This window comes from Pseudorca crassidens, chromosome X (genome assembly GCF_039906515.1).
Source record: "Pseudorca crassidens isolate mPseCra1 chromosome X, mPseCra1.hap1, whole genome shotgun sequence".
Lineage (NCBI taxonomy): Eukaryota > Metazoa > Chordata > Mammalia > Artiodactyla > Delphinidae > Pseudorca > Pseudorca crassidens.
In genome coordinates, this window is record NC_090317.1 from 33805397 (window position 1) to 33819365 (window position 13969).

The window sequence follows — 13969 nt, forward strand, 5'->3', positions numbered from 1 at the left end:
AGATGAGTTATGCCCAATGGACCCAAAGTAATTACCTCAATCAGAATTCAACTCCAATTTCTTATTTACCACTGTGATGCAGGCTCATCTTGTTTAGATGTTTAGAGCATTTCCAGATAATCATTTTCAACTGGGCAGGACAGTATGATATATTGTCAAGAGCTAAGGGTATTAGAGATTGGACTAAATGAACAACCTGGTCAATTAGATGCCTATTTTTTCAAACCATTATAGCCAAAATCAAAAGAATTGAGATTTGAGTAGAAAAGAGGGAGAACATTCTTTAATCTTATATTCTCAGGAAATGAATTTACCAGGGCTAACCATGTTTGGGTTTTAGCGTTTTAAAACCATTCTAATAAACTGAAGTTTTCAATTAAGAGTGATGGAGATTCCAAATATAAATTCCACTTAGTGTATCCAAAAATATTTTAAGCATCTCTTGGAAAGTAATAATCCTCTTTTGCATGTTGCAATAACAAGATGCTTTTGCAGATTATCTGCTAAAATCTTGAAGGCATAAATTCAGAGTGGCTCAGGTGAATTTCTTTTAAATGTTTATGCTTAGGAAAGTGATTCCTTTTTGTCGCATTTTCTGTGGATGCGTCTGTCCCAGTTTTCTTGTTCTCTCTTGTGGGGAGATTGTGTCCCTTCTCTCAATCCCACAAAATGAGGCTAGCTGCTGAGAGCTTCCCGTTTCTTTCTTTTTTCCAAGGTAGTGCCCTGAAGTGTTCAAGGTTGTGTGCCTTCTTACAATCTTGCAGCGTTGAACTGACTGTTGATATCAATGTGCTTTCTGTGTGGGTTTGTGCTCGCCCTCTGCAGAGCTGGTACTCACCATCTGTGGAGGCTTGTGCACAATGAATGCAGAGGCTTGCTTGTGCTGTTTCAGGGCACACACAGAGTGCTGGGGGCACATGTCAGCCAATTATGGAGAGCTGCAGGTGAGGTGTCCCATGAGGTTCATGGGAGGGCCTTTTCTTGGTGGAATCTGTGAACCAGTTAGTAGGATTTGTGGTTTGTTTTTCAGATCCATGTTGTGGTTGCAGTGAGACCCTGTCCCTGCTACTTGCTCCTAGCTCTTCTCAGGCTATTCAGCCTTGCCAATCCCCACAGCGATCTGGGTGGGGCAAGGCAAAAGTGGCTTCTTAGGCAATGTTCCATGAAGCTGGTGAAGCCCCGTGTTTATACTGGTCTCACTTTTCCTGTATAAGAAATTGCAGGCCAAATTTATCTCTCTTGGCACTGAGCTATGCTGCCTTGGGGGAGAAGTGACGTGGGTAAAGTGAGTTTTCTTCCTTTTTTCATGTTCCTTGAAGTCTTATATGTATTCTCAGAGTTTTTGCTCAAACAGAATGCTGGAATCTTTCTACTGGACTCCTGGGTTCCCACAGAGATGTTCTTGCCCATGGATGGGTGTTAAAACCAACATTTCTGTGGGGGTATGGGGACTGAAATCTCCTATTCTGCCATCTTGCTGATGTCACCACTGAACAATTCCTTATTCATTCATTTGCTATATGCCTTTAGGATAATTTTCAGATTGTTTTTTTAAAAAATTTTCATGAGTTATGGTCTTTACACTGATGAGAAGGCCCATGATGCTCTTTATGATAACTATTACAGAAGTCTTTCCCTTTTGCTTTCTTTTGATTAATATTTTCATGATATATGTTTTTTAATCCATTTACTCTCATTCTGCCTCTGTGGTTATATTTGAAGTGAGTTTAGTGTGGACAGCATAAACTTGGGTCATCTTTTACCATACTCATTTAATTGCTATCTTTTTATTGGTATATTTTGACCATTTATTTTTAACACATTTATTGATAAGTTAGGAATTGAGGTTTCCACTTTATTTTTTTTCCTTTTTGTTGTTATTGTTCCTGCCTTTCTTTTGGTTACTTGAACAATTTTTAGAATGTCATTTTGATTTATCTGTAGTGTTTCAAGTTTATATATTTTTATAGCTCGTTTTAGTAGTTGCTGTAGTTATTCACATTATATATATACAACTTATCATAGTCTACTGGTGTCATTTGACAAATTCATCCTTCCCTGTTTATATTTGTCTTAAATATTTCCTGTATCTAAATTTAGAATGACATCAGATAGTGTTATAATTTTTGCTTCAACACTGAAACATACCTTAGAAAACTCAAGTGGGTGGGGAAAGTTTATTCTTTTTAACACATATTTTGCTTACCGTTTTTTTAATCTTTGTTTTAACTTCCAAGTTTTTGCCTTTTTTACTTTCTTTTCTTTGTAGAGTTTCCTTTAGACATTCTTTTAATATAGGCCTGCTGGTGACAAATTCCCTTAAGTTCTCCTTCATCTGAGAATATCTTGATTTTCCATCATTCATGAAGGATATTTTCACTTGATATAGGACTCTGGCTTGACAGTTCCTTTCTTTCAGCATTTAAAAGCTGTTGTGCCATTTCCTCTGGTCTCTATTGTTTTCAGTGAGAAATCCATTGTCTCTCAGATTGTTTTATTTCCCCTATAGTAAGGTGTTGTTTCTCCCTTATTGCTTTTTAAAGTGTTTATTTGTCTTTAGTTTTCAGTAAATTTACTATGATGTGTTTTGGTGTGTCTTTCTTTGGATTTTTCGTTTGAAATTTGCTCAGCACCTGGAATCTGTAGGTTTATGTCTTTTGTTGAATTTGAGAAGTTTTATGTTATTATTTCTTGACAATAATAATTTCTTGACAATTTGTTCAGTCTCTATCCTTTATGTTATCTTATATGACACTGATGACATAATCTCAAATATCAGTAAGATTGCTATATAATCTAGGACTTTTTCTTTGGCCTCTATCTACCACACACTTAAGTGGAAAATAATTTGAGGAAAAAATATACTGAGCATTCAGTGATCACCTTAATGTGTTTTACTTCTCTCTGGGATGTGACCCCTCAAGTTCTAACTTTATTTTCTCTGACACCTTCAAATAGCCAGTTATATTTCTATTCTACCTTCATAGTGTTTCTTGGCAAGAAAGATACTAGCTACTCTAACATAGAAGAAAGGCAAGCACATCAACTAGGATTTTATAAGCTCCCAGAACATTAATTTTTTCAATCCACTTTAAAATATGGTGGGAAAATTGAATGAAACAACCATTTCATTTACTATCAAAGATACGTAGGATAGGGGAGTATGCCTTGCTCATTCCTGTATCAGAAGTTTTGTCTATCTCATAGATTGTAGTTTAATAAATATTTGTGGCATAATGCATGCTTAAATGAGAAAACTGGCAAGTACTTCCATTTAATAAGTAGCCTGAGGGAAGTTAGGCTGAAAGTTGTGAATGGAATATGTTTCCTGAAAATATCATGAATTCTAAATTAGTTAACTGCTAAATATTTTGTAATGCAAAATAATGTAATTAAATGTGTTGTAGACTGGGGGCCAAAAACACTCAGTTTTTCTCTCCGTAACCCTTAGGAAGATCACTTGGCCTTTTTTAAAGGAAATTATTTGACAGCAAGCTCTCAAAACTAACTTTCTATGATATTATGTTTCATTGTAAGTTACCATGAATTAGATGTCATGGTGATGGCAGGTATATAAATACAAGGATAAGGACCTTTTTCTCTCTTCTTGTTCATTCTCAGGGATGAGAAGAGTAGTGATATAATGCAAACCTATGTATATACATCAGACATTGTATACATCCTTTTTTTTTTTTTTTTTTTTTTTGCGGTACGCGGGCCTCTCACTGTTGTGACCTCTCCCGTTGTGGAGCACAGGCAATGGACGCGCAGGCTCAGCGGCCATGGCTCACGGGCTCAGCCGCTGTGCGGCATGTGGGATCCTCCCGGACCGGGGCACAAACTCATGTCCCCTGCATCAGCAGGTGGACTCTCAACCACTGCACCACCAGGGAAGCCCTATACATGCAATTTTAACACAATAACCACTCTTCATATCCACAGTGTATTCTAGCTTTCAGAAAAGATACAGTATCTGCAGTTAAGGATTTATCAATTCGTTCTAAAGGGAAAAAAAATGAAGCAAAAATGAACATTGTATTTTAACAATCTTTCCTTTATCTTTGGGCTTTTTCCTGTACCTAAGGACTGAAAGAAAGAGCTAAAGTTATGTTACTTCTAAGTTTTAGCAATAGCTGACCTTTTAGTGAAGCATGTATTTGGAGATACCTGAGCTAAACTTTTTCTTTTTTTAAAGAATTACAACAGCAGCACTAGATACACTAAAAAAATCTTGTTCAAGTCTGAAATTTAAATAAATAAAAGTGTCTTTAAACTGAGTGGGACACGTTCTTTCAACAAGGAGGGCCTTTTCTTAACACTTCTACATTCCCAGTAATGTGTTGCTTCTGAGACAAATAAGGCATGTCTCCATGACTTTCTCCAAAAGTATGTCATCAATTTGAAACATAATTGAATTTTTGTCGCACTGTTCTGTCTGTGAGGATTAGCTAGTTCAAAACATAAAAATTAATATGTCCTTACTTGGGTCAGGAAAATGTGACACCATCAACAGATGGTAAGACAAAAATAGAATTCAGTAAATACCTGCCTATCTCCGACTTCTCCCAAAAATGACTGGGCTGAAACTTTGCCAGGTATACTAGAAGTTTTAATGGGATCACCTTTGATGAAGTCACATTTTGCCAAGCAGATAGAATCTGAACTTGGGCTATGGTGCTGGCCATGTACTAGAGGATAATCTCAAGCTGGTGAGAGAACTGAATTCTTGACTGCCTAAGAGATTTCATTCAAAAAGTTAACTCAACTTAGTCAAAGAGCCTTCTTTAAAATTTTACTCTTATCCTGGGGCTAGTTGTTTAATTCCTTTAAGAGACAGCACTGAAGAAAATGTGAAGCATTTCATTTACCTGTTCATTTGTCGGTGCTAGCAAAAAATAATCATAAATATGAAACAATGTGGTTTATCAATATTTTTTCAGATAAAGGTAAGAAAATCCAGTTTTTCCATAATGAACAAAAATAAACTGCTCAAAAACAAGCTGCTCAAAAATAGTAAAGCTTTTCTATGCCTTGTAATCATCCTTTACTCTGGGCCTCAGTATTTGCAAACTTGATATTTTTACTTATCTAAGTGCTTACAAAATTGGAAACTACCTTTTTAAGTTCATTACTTTTGCATGGCTTGAATTGCCAATCCATTTTCTTAAATCATCCTTAGGACAAAGAGATTTAGTTCTACTTTATGTTTTTCTCTTACCTGGACTGACCCAGCCAAAACAGCAAACAAGTAAAAACAAACAAACAAAATACTGGTATACTGAAAGTGCCAAGCCTAGTCATGGAAATTATTTTTCTCTTTTTTTCTTTTCTTTTTTTTAAACCTCTGAACCTTAGTTTAAACCATTGCAAACCCAGTCCTATATTAGTTACCTACTCCTGTGTAACAAATTATTCCAAAATTTAGAGCTTAAAACAACAAATGTTAATTATCTAAGTTTCTTTGTGTCAAGAATCTGGGTGTGGCTTAGCTGAGTGCCTCTGGCTCAAGGTCTCTCACGAGGCTGTAGTCAAGATGTTGGCCAGGCAATATTTTAAGGCTCAACTGGGGGAGGATATTCTCCCAAGTTCACTTATGTGGCTGTTGGCAGGTCTTAGTTACTCACTAATTGTTGGCTGGAGATATTTGTTCTTGCCTTGTAGATGCAGGTCTTCTCACAACAAGAAAGGTAACTTTCCACAGAGCAAGTGTGGGTGTCAAAGATGAAAGACATAGTCTTATTTTAACCTAATCTTGGAAGTGACATGCCATCACATCTGCCATATTATATTAATTATAAATGAGTCAGTAAGTCCAGCACACACTCAAGGGGAAAGTATTACATAACGGTGTGAAAACTAGAAGATGAGGATCATTAGGTGCCACTGTAGAGACTGCCTATCACAATTCCCCTACCACCAAGGATCACTCATCCTTTTATACGGCCTTGACAAATGCTTCAAGGCTCATCTTAGACTTCTTTTTCTCTTTGAAGCCTTTCCCATCTTTATCAAATATTATTTTTTGCCTCCTCAGAGCTCCAACAGAACTTATAGTAAGTACTTATCTGGATACTTAGCATGTAGTACCCAAAATTATAGAAATCCTTTCAGATATGCTTGCCTTATTATCTTACTCAGAATGTAAGAGCATAGCGCATCTCAAGTTCATCTTGTACCACTCTACCTCAGTGTTCAGATCAATGCTGTTCACTTAGCTGACATTCAGTAGGTACCTGTTTCTGTGGCTAAACCTTTAAAAACTGCCATAGGGACCTGAGAAGTACACTGAATTGGAATTCAATAATTTCTAAATTGTCACTAATGTAGCACTCTGAACTCTTCCAATAAATCCATAGAGCAGTAAGCATTCATCTCAATACAACAATGAATACAATCTAAGTTAGAAGAGACAGTGAGTTTAAAGAAGATACATGAGCTCCTCAGAAGCTGCTTCTGTAACATCTGCCACATTAAATTCTAAGTATTTTAACAGTTTTTAGTTCTGACAAAACTCTATGAAGGAGACACACCAAATGTATCCTTGCTCAAAAAGAGGCCCTGGCCTAAATTCAAACCATTCTGGCTACAGCATGTGGGCTATCAAATGCTTAAGAGACATTTAAGTTTAGATCACTCATTATTGAAAACCTGGATTTTCATACAAGTCAAAAATGAAAGCCACTATAAGGCAGTTTCTTCTGGAAGACTCTGCTCTCCAAATCTCTGTTGTTTATAGCATCAAATGATTTAGAGCTCATGTTTGGGCCACAAAAGTAATATCTGTTCTGTATAGATACCAGCGCCCTTTAGCCCCTCTTGTTCCTTTTTGTGCTGAATGTTCCACGGTTTCATCCAAATAAACCTGTTCAGAATTTTGAAGTTGTACTGTTTGAAAACCAGACTTTAGGTTCTGGAGTTAAATGAAAGGAAGGAGGTGATCAAAGAGGGCCATGTACCTTACACACACACACACACACACACACACACACACAGAGAGAGAAAATGGCATTTATCATATTCTTCCACAAAATTCTTTGACCTAGCAACCAGAATAAAGTAAGCAATATTAATTCACTTTTTTTTTAAGAAGATGTTGGGGGTAGGAGTTTATTAATTAATTTATTTATTTTTGCTGTGTTGGGTCTTCATTTCTGTGCGAGGGCTTTTTCTAGTTGTGGCAATTGGGGGCCACTCTTCATCGCGGTGCGCGGGCCTCTCACTATCGCGGCCTCTCTTGTTGCGGAGCACAGGCTCCAGATGCGCAGGCTCAGCAGTTGTGGCTCATGGGCCCAGTTGCTCCATGGCATGTGGGATCTTCCCAGACCAGGTCTCAAACCCGTGTCCCCTGCATTAGCAGGCAGATTCTCAACCACTGTGCCACCAGGGAAGCCCCCTAATTCACTTTTAAAGAGAGTGGGACAAAAGTGTATGTGCTTTAGAATAGGCTAATTCCTAGTTAATATATTTGTAGAATGACAGTTCTCCAAAAGCACTCTGGAGAATAGGGATAATGGGAAGTGACATCTTCCTGGATTCTAGGCCCAATGGAAACCAAGGCAAAACATAATTAATCATGTGTAGGATGTTGTTTAAACTTCAGTTAGATGATTGCTTTTCTCTAATATTTGGGGTGGCCTGCTTCACTTAAGTGAATAAAACACTTTTGTGTACTAGGGGACAGAATGACTAGGTCTCCTAGGTTGCAAACTGCTTCAGAAAATCTATGCCACTGTTAACCTAAGAGGGCTAACAAATTTTAAAATAGAAAAAACAGCAAATTATATTTTTAACCATATACTTCACTAAATAAAACTCCACATGACAACATAGAGAGACAACTTTTGTCATGGAAAATAGATCATTATACTTTTTCTATATAAAGCATTTCTGGTATTCAAATTGCCTTCACATACTTATTTTATCCATACACTTTGTTGTTGAGGGACTAAATGAAAAAATGTCTATTCAAAAATTCATATTTATTTTCATAATAATAGATGTATGAATGTCAAGTAGAGTTTGTTTTAAACAGCATAGTGAAATATATACAAATAAAGAAAAGACTAACATAGGAGTGCTCAGAATAATTGAGTATGCTCTGTAGGGAATCTCTGAGTCAGAATCCACAAAGCAAAAACTGTGGCTTCCAATAAAAAAATAACTACTCTCCCTGCCTCCAATTTCTCACTGTTATAACAATTTCAACACACTAAACTAAAATCTTCACAGCATCCCATGAAATCCTCAGTTTTTTAACCCTCTTAACTGTTTACCCAGTTCCCTCTTTCTTCTCCATTTTTCCATATATACAATCTTTCAGGACCCAGCTCAAATACCACCGTTTTCATAAAGCCCTTAATGACAGTAGGTGAAAGGAACTTCTTCATTTTATCTATTTCCATAGCATTTTATTTCTAATTGTCTCATGATGCTTATCCTCTTTTATTCTGTTATTAGAAATGTATTATAAATATATAATGTAAATATATTATAAATATAAATATATTCCTCTATTATATTCTACCAAGTAAGCTTCCCTAAAGGAAGGCTCTCTGTCTCATGCATGTTTTTATTTTCTCTATAATATCTATCACATAGGCAAGCAAACAGTAGATTTTTAATAACTATTTTCAGGTGAAAGTATTCAAGCACATGGATGATACAACAAGTGATAGTGCCTTGTGGCTTTTAAAAAATGGCATATTTTCTATCTTAGAATTACCAGATCAGATACTGTCAACATATAATATTTCTAAACTTAGGAAATTTTAGAGTTTGGAGATTCAGCTCTGTTATTTTCCAAATGCAGAACCTCAGATCCTGAAAGGAGATGTCACTGGCTTGGGTTCAAAAAACTAGTTAGTAAATATCCATGCATAGAATGCTGAGATGCTGACACTGATGCTGGGTGCCCTAACGTCAGCCTGCACTGCCCCTCTCAGGATTTTTTCCTTTTCTTCCACACAAAACTATCCTTTAACTAATTCACATTTTGTGTATATTATTCCTTTTTATTCAGTTTTTTGACAAAGTCACAGTTGATGCAAGAAAAAACTCAGAAAAATTTATAGTATTAACATTCGCTTTTACTAAAAGTTGCACACTGGAATGTCTATTACTGGAGAAATTAATCAAAAATAAATGGATAATGTGCTGAAAAGAGATTTGCACCTTAATCCATGGATTAACATTTGTCATGTTTATGTAGGTGATTTGAAAGAAGTCTAAAAGCCACAAGAGCTATTATTTTTTTAACTATTTCACACTGGAGGTAAGAAGGGATGACTTAGGCTCTGAAGTACAATAAACAGATATACAGGTTGGAAATTTTTCTGCTTTGATAATGGTGCATGGAATGAATTGAACGTCACAAAATTTGTTGCCCTATATAGAGGAGGAGTTTTAATCTAATTATGTGATTTTGACTGTAGGAAGTGGGTTGGTATGGGATACAAGGGCCCAAAGATATATAAATTCACTGCAGAATAGCCTAATGTGCTCAGGCACCGAGAACCCATTGAATGAATATGTATCTACTCAGACTGGAACCAATATAAACTGTTGCTAAATATTTTTTCAAACATTTATTTTTAAAATTTGATAAATCTTTTACACCACATTACACAGTTGGGGGATGGTGGGAGTGCATCAAATAGAGATGGCAAAGTGCATTGAAAGAATATAAATAATTAGAGATGTGGTTAATTAACTGAGTTATCAAAACTCACTTCTTGAGAGTCCTCACAGCGTGACATGTGCATAACTCTACATAATCCCTTGGGAGAAACAGGTACATGTACTTTACTCCTTATCATCTTTGCTGATCTTTTGTGATTACTTTTCACAAACTCAGTGTCTCTTCTTTGTCTTTCCTATAAGGAATCAGCTAATTTTTGTAATTAGTAGTGTCTGTTTTAGCTAGCACTCTCCAGGTTTCATCAATGGATTTCTTTACCATAGTAGAGATGGCTGACTATTGCTAGGTCCATTTTGGGGCGAAATATTGAGGCCTTTTACCCCTTATATTCTTTGCTTACCCTTTTTTGGGATTTTCTTACTTAATAGAATCTGTTTCCAAGATTTTTACTTCCCTTGGCACTCCTTCCTAAAACTCTGGCTAGGTTAGTGTTTTTCAGAATGTAAAACATTTGGAGAACTTCATTCATCATTGTTGCACAATGAAGAGAATTGCTAGAAATTAAATTCTCTGTGGAAATATGACTAGAGTGACTCAACATCTTCAAAATCTCCAATCATTTTGGAGGAATCACTAACCCTGAATGCAGAGACCATGCTGTCTTATTCTTTAATATCTATATTAAAATTCTTATTATCTCAAATAAGACAATAAAGAATGGATCAAATATTGATAAATGTTCCTATCCAAATATACGCATTTGATTAAAATAAAATTCTGCATTTCTCTCTATAGGATTTGAAATATGATTCAGGTGAATTTGGCTCTCAGTGTGATAGGCAGGCATATTTTTCCAGAGTCTGAAAAGAATATGATCTGGGTGATTCAGAATGTCTTGGGTCTAGGTCCTTCCATAGCCCTAGCAACATGGAAACTGTTTTCAAGCTGTTGTGTTCTTTCTGTTTATTTCTCATTATTATTATTTTTTAACATTTTTATTGGAGTATAATTGCTTTACAATGTTGTATTAGTTTATGTTGTATAACAAAGTGAATCAGCTATATGGAAAAATATATCCCTATATCCCCTCCCTCTTGCACCTTCCTCCATTCTCCCTATCCCACCCCTCTAGATGGTCACAAAGCATGGAGCTGATCACCCTGTGCTATGCAGCTGCTTCCCACTAGCTATCTATTTTACATTTGGTAGTGTATATATGTCCACGCCACTCTCTCACTTCATCCCAGCTTACCCTTCCCCCTCCCCATGTCCTCAAGTCCATTCTCTATGTCTGCGTCTTTATTCCTGTCCTGCCCCTAGGTTCATCAGAACCTTTTTTTTTCTAGATTCTCTATATATGTGTTAGCATACAGTATTTGTTTTTCTCTTTCTGACTTACTTCACTCTGTATGACAGACTCTAGGTCCATCCATCTCACTACAAATAACTCAATTTCGTTTCTTTTTATGGCTGAGTAATATTCCGTCATATATATGTGCCACATCTTCTTTAACCATTCATCTGTCGATGAACATGTAGGTTGCTTCCATATCATGGTTGTTGTAAATAGTGCTGCAATGAACATTGTGGTACATGGCTCTTTTTGAATTGTGTATTTTCAGGGTATATGCCCAGTAGTGGGATTGCTGGGTCATAAGGTAGTTCCATTTTTAGATTTTTAAGGAACCTCCATAATGTTCTCCATAGTGGCTCTATCAATTTACATTCCCACCAACAGTGCAAGAGGGTTCGCTTTACTCCACACAATCTCCAGCATTTATTGTTTGTAGAGATTTGATGATGGCCATTTTGACTGGTGTGAGGTGATACCTCATTGTAGATTTGATTTGCATTTCTCTAATGATTAGTAAGGATGAGCATCCTTTCATGTGTTTGTTGGCAATCAGTATATCTTCTTTGGAGAAATGTCTATTTAGGTCTTCTGCCCATTATTGGATTGGGTTGTTTGTATTTTTTGATATTGAGCTGCATGAGCTGCTTGTGTATTTTGGAGATTAATTCTTTGTTAGTTGCTTCACTTGAAAATATTTTCTCCCATTCGGAGGGTTGTCTTTTGGTCTTGTTTATGGTTTCCTTTGCTGTGCAAAAGCTTTGAAGTTTCATTAGGTCCCATTTGTATATTTTTGTTTCTATTTCCATTTCTCTAGGAGGTGGGTCAAAAAGGAACTTGCTGTGATTTATGTCATAGAGTGTTCTGCCTATGTTTTCCTCCAAGAGTTTTACAGTGTCTGGCCTTACATTTAGGTCTTTAATCCATTTTGAGATTATTTTTTTTGTATGGTGTTAGGGAGTGATCTAACGTCATACTTTTATATGTAGCTGTCTAGTTTTCCCAGCACCACTTATTGAAGAGGCTATCCTTTCTCCACTGTACATTCCTGTCTCCTTTATCAAAGATAAGGTGACCATATGTGTGTGGGTTTATCTCTGGTCTTTCTATCCTGTTCCATTGATCTATATTTCTGTTTTTGTGCCAGTACCATACTGTCTTGATTACTGTAGCTTTGTAGTATAGTCTGAAGTCAGGGAGCCTGATTCCTCCAGCTCCGTTTTTCATTCTCAAGATTGCTTTGGCTACTCAGGGTCTTTTGTGTTTCCATACAAATTGTGAAATTTTTTGTTCTAGTTCTGTGAAAAATGCCAGTGGTAGTTTGATAGGGATTGCATTGAATCTGTAGATTGCTTTGGGTAGTAGAGTCATTTTCACAATGTTGATTCTTCCAATCCAAGAACATGGTATATCTCTCCATCTGTTTGTATCATCCTTAATTTCTTTCATCAGTCTCTTATAATTTTCTGCATGCAGGTATTTTGTCTCCTTAGGTAGATTTATTCCTTGATATTTTATTCTTTTTGTTGCAATGGTAAATGGGAGTGTTTTCTTGATTTCACTTTCAGATTTTTCATCATTAGTGTATAGGAATGCCAGAGATTTCTGTGCATTAATTTCATATCCTGCAACTTTACCAAATTCTTTGATTAGCTCTAGTAGTTTTCTGGTAGCATCTTTAGGATTCTCTATGTATAGTGTCATGTCATCTGCAAACAGGGACAGCTTTACTTCTTCTTTTCTGATTTGGATTCCTTTTATTTCCTTTTCTTCTCTGATTGCTGTTGCTAAAACTTCCAAAACTATGTTGAGTAAGAGTGGTGAGAGTGGGTAACCTTGTCTTTTTCCCAATCTTAGTGGAAATGCTTTCAGTTTTTCACCATTGAGGATGAGGTTGGCTGTGGGTTTGTCATATATGGCCTTTATTATGTTGAGGAAAGTTGTCTCTATACCTACTTTCTGGATGTTTTTATCATAAATGGGTGTTGAATTTTGTGAAAAGCTTTCTCTGCATCGATTGAGATGATCGTATTTTTTTCTCCTTCAATTTGTTAATATGCTGTATCACGTTGTTTGCTTTGCATATATTGAAGAATCCTTGCATTCCTGGAATAAACCCCACTTGATCATGGTGTATGATCCTTTTAATGTGCTGTTGGATTCTGTTTGCTAGTATTTTCTTGAGGATTTTTGCATCTATGTTCATCAGTGATATTGGCCTGTAATTTTCTTTCTTTGTGACATCCTTGTATGGTTTTGGTATCAGGGTGATGGTGGCCTCGTAGAATGAATTTTGGAGTGTTCCTCCCTCTGCTATATTTTGGAAGAGTTTGAGAAGAATAGGTGTTAGCGCTTCTCTAAATGTTTGATAGAATTCGCCTGTGAAGCCATCTGGTTCTGGGCTTTTGTTTGTTGGAAGATTTTTAATCACAGTTTCAATTTCAGTGCTTGTGATTGGTTTGTTCATATTTTCTATTTCTTCCTGATTCAGTTTCGGCAGGTTGTGCATTTCTAAGAATTTTTCCATTTCTTCCAGGTTGTGCATTTTATTGGCATAGAGTTGCTCGTAGTAATCTCTCATGATCTTTTGTATTTCTGAAGTGTCAGTTGTTACTTCTCCTTTTTCATTTCTAATTCTATTGATTTGAGTCTTCTCCCTTTTTTTCTTGATGAGTCTGGCTAATGGTTTATCAATTTTATCTTCTCAAAGATGGAGCTTTTAGTTTTGACCTTTGCTATTGTTACCTTCCTTACTTTTTCATTTATTTCTGATCTGATCTTTATGATTTCTTTCCTTCTGCTAATTTTTTTTTTCGTTCTCCTTTCACTAATTGCTGTAGGTGTAAGGGTAGGTTGTTTACTTGAGATATCTCCTTTTTCTTGAGATAGGATTGTATTGCTATAAACTTCCCTCTTAGAACTGCTTTGTTGCATCCCTTATGTTTCGGGTTTTAGTGTTTTCATTGGCATTTGTTTCTAGG